This window comes from Cetorhinus maximus, chromosome 8 (assembly GCF_964194155.1).
Source record: "Cetorhinus maximus chromosome 8, sCetMax3.hap1.1, whole genome shotgun sequence".
NCBI lineage: Eukaryota > Metazoa > Chordata > Chondrichthyes > Lamniformes > Cetorhinidae > Cetorhinus > Cetorhinus maximus.
The window spans coordinates 40,966,271-40,973,613 of NC_135886.1; the positions used below are offsets into that span (position 1 = coordinate 40,966,271).

Genomic DNA, 7,343 nt, shown 5'->3' on the forward strand with positions numbered 1-7,343 from the left:
TTGTGGGCAAATTCCTTTAGTCCTCCATAGTTTGTAGTTTCTCACCATGAAGAAAATACACTACTTTATCTTTCTTGGACCTAAATTAGATGACCTCACCCTGCCCCACATTGATCTCCACTTGCTACAGCTTTGCTCACTTAATCTGTCACTGCACCTTTGTAAATTTCGGCTCCCCATTACACAACTCACACTGCTCCTTAGTGTCATTTATTAACTTGGATATATATTTCTCTCTTCCTTCATCCAAGTCATTGAAGTATGGTTTCCAGTGCTTATTGCAGCACATTGGTTATTATAACAGCTCTGTATGCTGGTAGCTGAAGTGATGCATGCATCAATGTTTTGTGATGCAGGAAATGCTACAAAAGACAATTATAGTGTCTGTAAGAGGGTTAAACAAGTATCCTGTAGCATTTCTTTCATGGTTAGCCTAGTGACAGTCTCATCTGAGGCAAAATGGTAGCAAGGCTTTAATCCACAAAAGGATTCAAGTGGTGAGATAAGCAATAGAATGTCACCCAAAACCTTTTTATGGAATGGCTATTTTGAAACTTTTGGTCCAGAGATGTATTTGGCTTACTACATAATACACCGAGTCTGAACTGCCACTGTTTTCTAAATAGCTGGAACACTTAATTTATTTTAAGCAGTACCTTTGAAAATGTCTTAACGGGAAGCCAATAGATAACATGCATAGAGACACTCACTTATCAACTCTATCAGTCACCTACTGAAAAAATGTGCTCACTTCGGCAGCACATACACTAAAATTGGAACGATACAGAGAAGATTAGCACGGCCTCTGCGCAAGGATGACACGCAAATTCATGAAGCGTTCCATATTTTTTTATTTGCGTGGAGCCTTCCCTACGTCTCTTGTGGAGGAGGTTGTCGGGATTGGTTCTGCGCGGGCCGGGCATCGGGGTGGTCCTTTCGGCTTACGCCGATGACGTGCTCCTTATGTTTAGCGACCCAGCTGACCTGCGGAGGATGCGCGAGTGCCAGGAGGTCTACTCTGCAGCTTCTTCTGCTAGGATCAACTGGGATAAATGTTCTGGACTCCTGGTCGGCCCGTGGCAGATGGATCCCCTACCCGAGGAGCTCAGGCCTTTCACCTGGAGCAGGACCAGCCTCCTCTACCTGCGGGTCCATCTCTGCCCTGCTGAGGAATCCTGGCCGGCGAACTGGCAGGAACTGGAGACGAAAGTCACCGCTTGCCTGCGGCGCTGGACAGGACTGCTCCGAGTGCTGTCTTACCGGGGTCGAGTTCTGGTCATAAACCAGCTGATCGCCGCCATGTTGTGGTATCGGCTGGTCACTTTGACCCCTCCCCCGGACTTTGTCAGAAAAATCCAGAGAATGCTCGTCGACTTCTTCTGGGACAAAAGATTGCACTGAGTCGCTGCTGAGGTTCTGAGTCACCCGCTTAGGGAGGGCGGTCAGGCGCTAGTGTGCCTACGCAGCAGTCCCCCACAATCGGAGAATATGTAGGTTCACGGACTCCCAGGACACCTGCCATTTTTGTGGTCTTGTGGAGTCCATGGACCATGCTTATATAGGGTGTGGTAGGCTGCATTCCCTTTTCAGTTATTTAAAAAACCTTTTATTAATGTTTTGTTTGCACTTCAGCCCCACGCTCCTGATCTACGGACACCCGGTGCGGAAGGGGGTCGGGAAGGAGGAGGACCTACTCATGAACCTGCTCCTGGGCCTGGCCAAGTTGGCCATTAACAAGTCCAGGCAGCGGGCGATCGAGGGGGTCGTCCCGCCCAATTGTTTGTCCCTCTTCCGCGGCTACGTTCGCGGCCGGGTGTCCCTGGAGAGGGAGCACGCGGTGTCTGCCGGCACTCTCGAGGCCTTCTGTGCTCTGTGGGCACCGCGGGGACTGGGGTGTTTTATTGACCCCTTTAATCACATTTTGGTTTAATGTTTTTAAGTTTCCTTTAAACTTTTTCCTTGATTTTACAGCTGACCTGACTTAGAGGCTGTACTTGATTTATCCCTTATTTGTTAATTTAGTTAATTGTTTTAACTCATAAGTGTTACTGAAAAAATTCAACGAGTCAGTCATGACCCATGCTTTACAAATCCTTGCTGACTCTGTCTGATCATCTGATATGTCCAAATGCTCAGTCACTTTGTCTCGATGATAGGTTCCAATAATTGCCTCATAATTGATTTTAAACTGATGAGGTCTGTGGTTTCCTGCATTCTCCCTCCCTACCAGCTTCTGAAATAATGAAGAGGCATTTGCAATTTCCAATCAAAAGGCACAATTTCTGAATCTATAGGGCTTTGAAAAATTATGACTAATGCAATTTCCTCATACCTTGCAGAAACCATCAGATCCTGGAGATTTGTCTCGCTGAAGTCCATTATTCCCACATTACCAATTTTTAAAAACATCTATTAAACCCAATTATCTTTTTAGGTTCATTTGTATCTCTGATAATTTATTCTCTTTCCCCACTGTGAAGGTGAGTACAAATTGTTCATTTAACAAGCCATTTCCTTACTGTCCATTTATAGTCTGTTCTGAATCTATCTTCAATGGGGCCTGCGTTTTCCCTTACCACTTATCTTCTTAATTTATTCATAGCTGTTGGCCTTAAAACCCCTTTTCACATTACTTTTGATGTCTTCTTTTCATTTTCTTTCTATCCTTTTGTTGATTTTTATAGCTCTCCCAGTCCACTGGATTTCCACTATTCCTCACACTTTTTCTTTTAGCTTCATACTGTCTCTTGCCTCATTTATTGACAATGGTTGTTTCACTACACTAGTGGAGCCTTTGCCTTTTATAGGTATGTATTGATTTTGCATCGTATCAACTTTTATTGAATACTCTTCCTTAATTCTGCCCCTCAAATCTGTTCTCAAGTTCAATCATATTATTATCAATATTCAGAGGATGTTTCTTACCATCAAATTGTTCACTAATCTGATTAATTATTCAATACAAATGTAATATGGTGTGTTCCTTCATCTATTTTAAAATATATTGTCCTAGAAAATTGCCCCAAATGCAGTCTAGAAATTTGGTGCCTATTATTGGAGCTATTATACTTCTCCAAACTGTGAGAATTAAAATCTCCCATTATAACCATATTGTTTGATACATGATTCCTTGATTTGTGTATTTATCCATTCTCCATTGCATTTAGAGATGTAGCACACTTTTTGATACTGATGCTCTGTACATTATTATATGTTCAGTTTAAAATAGAATAATAGAATGGTTACAGCACAGAAGGATGCTATTCAGACCATTGTGTCTGTGCCAGCTCTCTACAAGAGCAACTTAGCCAGTCCAACACCCCTATCCTTCCCCTTTAGCATTTTAAATATTTTCTCTTCAGGTGCTTATCCAATTCCCCTTTTAAAGCTACAAATGAATCTGCCTTTACCACACTCTAATACCCACATTCCAGAGCCTAACCATTCGGTGCGTAAAAAGGTTTTTCTTTAAGTCGTCATTGGCTTTTTTGCCATTTACCTTATATCGGTGTCCTCTGGTTCTCAACTCTTCATCAATGGGAACAGTTTCTCTCTATCTACTCTGCCTAGACCCCTCACGATTTTGAACACCTCTATCAAATCTCCTCTCAAACTTCATTTTAAGGAGAACAGCCCCAGCTTCTCCAATCTATTCACATAGCTGAAGTCCCTGATCTCTAGAACGATTATCATAAGGACCTTCTCCAAATCCATCACATCCTTCCTAAAGTTCAGTGTCCAGATGTGAACATGATACTACAGTTGAGCCTGAAGCAATGTTTTATAAAGATTCAGCTTAACTTCCTTGAGTTTGTTCTCTATGCCTCTATTTATATGGTCTTATTATTGCTCTTTGTTTCATTTCAGAATATTGTAACATTTGTATTTTGGCTAGGTTTAGTTGACCAGCTTGTCTTTACCTGCCCTTCATTGCCATGTGTTCATATTTTATCTTGATATTGAACAGAAAAATATGCAGCTCAGTTCATACAGGACTGCTTACAGGAATGGTCATTGACACTGATTGAAAAAAATATACCTAGGCTGGAGTTTGGTCAGAAGGCCTGACTTCGACCACCAGGACTGAAAGCAGGTCTTGAGCATGCGAGGGCGGACAATGGGACTTCAGGGGTGGGGGATTTTACTAGCGGCAGCCAATTAAGAGAGAGCCATCTAATGAAGGATGCCAGCCTGCCTCGCATTGCTGCTGGCCCAATCAGAGGGCCGGCTGCTTGGCAGTCTTCACAGTGCCACCAATAGAGGTGGCTGCTGCTAAGGCTGCAGGGAGAGGAGGAGGACACCTCCAGGTTGAGGCACCCTTGAAGGGTAGTGAGAATTTTGTGCTAATATGCCCGGGCCAGGCAGGTGGGCACCAGTGATTGAAGGGATGAACCCCTCCATGAGCCATGGAGAGGCAACTATGTGGTTACAATAACAGTGCTATCTAAGTACAAGCTGTAGTTTATAGCCTTAAGTCATGTTCTAATAGTGTTTATTATTCCACCTTTTAAAGTCAAGGGGATCACATGGTGTACCCAGTAAACAGGGATAGAAATGAGGATTCTCAGCTCTTGGGCTTGTTTGTGTTTTCACTTTCTGGAGTGGTCTGTGCCACTGAAACTGCAGAAAAATCCCCCAAATCAGCACATGCTTGTTGATCATTGCAGGCTCACACTACTTTTTCTCGTACTATGCATGAAAAACAGGACCATAAATAACTTTCACCCCTTTAAAAAGACATTTTGAGAATATCACAGTCCACAACCAAAATTATTATTGTATATGGGTTCTCATGCAGTTAAAGAAATTAGCTGTATATCTCAGGAAGATCTGTCATACACCCTGTTAAATATAATCACCGAAAGTAATGAACCTTTTCTTTGTTTATGACACACACAAAAACAAGGCAGCCACTAATTTAGATAATACCCAAATGCATCTTTGTTGCTATCTTGTTTTGCTTTCATGCTGCTCATCAAGATTGATCCACACAGGGTTCCCAATCTCTTTATTTTCATAAAGTCAGCTATATCTTATCTCATTATGCATTTTCCTCTCTGTATATTCATATCGATGCATTGACCATAATTATAATCAACAATCACTGTGGATGCAGTGTCTAAAGTGGGACAAAATGATTGCTTTGATAGAAACTTAAAGCAATAAACAAATGATGAATTAATTAAACCCAATCTCTTCCGTTGGTTTTGGAACCAGTATGTGGAGGCAAGGCAGTGACAAAGTTTAGGATTGTTCCAGCATTCTGATATTACTAGAAGGCGGTGATCTCGATGTAAATATGTTTTTGGAGGTGGGGGTGACTCAATGAAAGTCGTCACTGTACACACTTCATTAACTTGTCCACCGTCTAATTGGGGCTCTGTGTAAAACAGTTGCTGTCTTGGAGGATTTCATAGATGTCACACTGGTATCTCAGCATTGTGTTAAACCCCCATTTACTCCCTTTTCCTGAACTCCAATTAATTGCAGAGTTTGGGTACGATTCCATCAAGTTGAGAATGGTCTCATGTCTGAGAGTGTTGCCATCTTCCAAGTCTAATAGCTTGGGTACACCATGATGGAATAATCACGATGAAAGAAAAGGAAAGGTGTGATGGTGACATGCGTGCATATAGGGGGTCAGCTCAATTATTCACGACCTAGCTTTTGTGTTATAAAAAGATGGTCATTTAGTTGTTTGCAGTTCTTAATCAAGTGCCTCTTAACATAAGGTTTCTCCTTTGTCTGACACTGATAAGCAATTGCAGTTATTTCATTTCAATTGTTGGGTAAGTGAAATGATTCATAGAAGACTGCTGCTGTTACAATCTTCTTTTTGACATAAGCGTACCAATCATATGACAGGATTGGTGAAACAATAATGTGAGTTCTTTACTAGAAGATATTACTATCTACAGATAGATTTAATTTGGAGACTACAGGTAGCACATTGATTCCAACTGTTGCCACTTGTAGAATAATTACAAGTCACGGGACTAATATATCACATCCGGTTGAGCAGTTTAAGATCTGCTCTCTTAAAGGACAAGTGCCTCATATCACAACAGTTGCAATAATCAGCAGCACCTTGAGACTGTTCTGCAATGCATAATTAACTTGAAGCTTTCCTTATTGCCTTAGTAATGCAGATTTGTGTGACCTGTGAACCTCAGTTTGTAATTTGTGTTACGAGAGTACCAGCAGTGGACAATAGATACAATTTTATTTTCATTATATATGGTTTAATTTTTTAATTCATCATCAGAGTGTAACTATTGCTAGTAAGGTCGACATTTATTGCCCTTCCCTGGTTTCACTAACAAAGTGGTGGGAGCTGCCTGCTTGAAATGTAGCTCAGTGGCCCACTCAGCTAATAGAGAGAGTGGAACACGTTGGTGTGGAATAGTCACGTATAGGTCAGACCATGTAAGGACAACCAATGGAGTCTTCACAGAAGTAACACAATCAATATTGCCCTAGATCTGCACACAAACTGTATCACCAATCACATTTCTCTTAGGCCTAAGTGACACATCAAAGACCAATCAATACAAAAATGAGGTGGCTTTAGATTCCACTTCTCATTAGCAATCAACTAATTGCTTTATCCAATGAGCAGCCTGAACTCAAACTACTTTGTTCAAAACAAGGTTTTGCTTCTCTGGTGGGAAGGTACAAATGAGGCAGCAATGGGAGTCCAATACCTAAAGGTGATATTCCACCCCCACATTATCTTCTGCTTTCTAGCAGAGGAAGTTCCATTTAGAACTGGTGAGCTCAGTGTTAGCTCGCTGTCTATTAACAGGAGACAATGGTTGTGACTATCCCAATGTGAACAGTGAATGGGGGCTGAAAAAGTGAACTCTGTCAATTTGAGTCATTATCAGACATGTAAAGACCTCACTTGACCAGTAAGGAGATGAACATTCCCTGCCTCTTCTTCAAGGATGCTGTCCTAGAGATAGATACAATGAAGAAAGGACCGCCATCCAACTGCTACTGGAAACTCTTTCGAGTTATCAACAGTCACAGATTGCAACTCTTTCGAGTACAATCACAGTTCTTGGTTTCCGGGCGTGGGACATGAACCCACAACCCTCTGATTCAAAGGCGAGGGTGCTATGAACTGAGCCACAGCTGACACCCCATCCAACTGCTACTGGAAGGTGAATTTGCAATTCACATTGGTGAATTGCTGCAGTGGTTTCTCTGGGAGTTCACCTTGGATGGCTTCATAATCTGGAACACTTAGCACTTTGTTTACTGATCCTGTAGGCACAGGCTAAAACAAAAATCAGTTGCTGTTGGAAGGTGGAAGATGCTGCTGGAACTTGTTAAAAGGT

The 7,343-nt window shown here is 41.9% G+C and overlaps 1 non-coding gene across 1 annotated transcript; it reads left to right on the forward strand.

The window, feature by feature from the left end:
* Positions 1-743: 743 nt before the first annotated feature.
* LOC144684109 (U6 spliceosomal RNA) lies at positions 744-850 on the forward strand. The gene has a single exon (XR_013577393.1). It is a non-coding gene; the product is annotated as a U6 spliceosomal RNA (small nuclear RNA).
* The last annotated feature ends 6,493 nt before the right edge of the window (positions 851-7,343 follow it).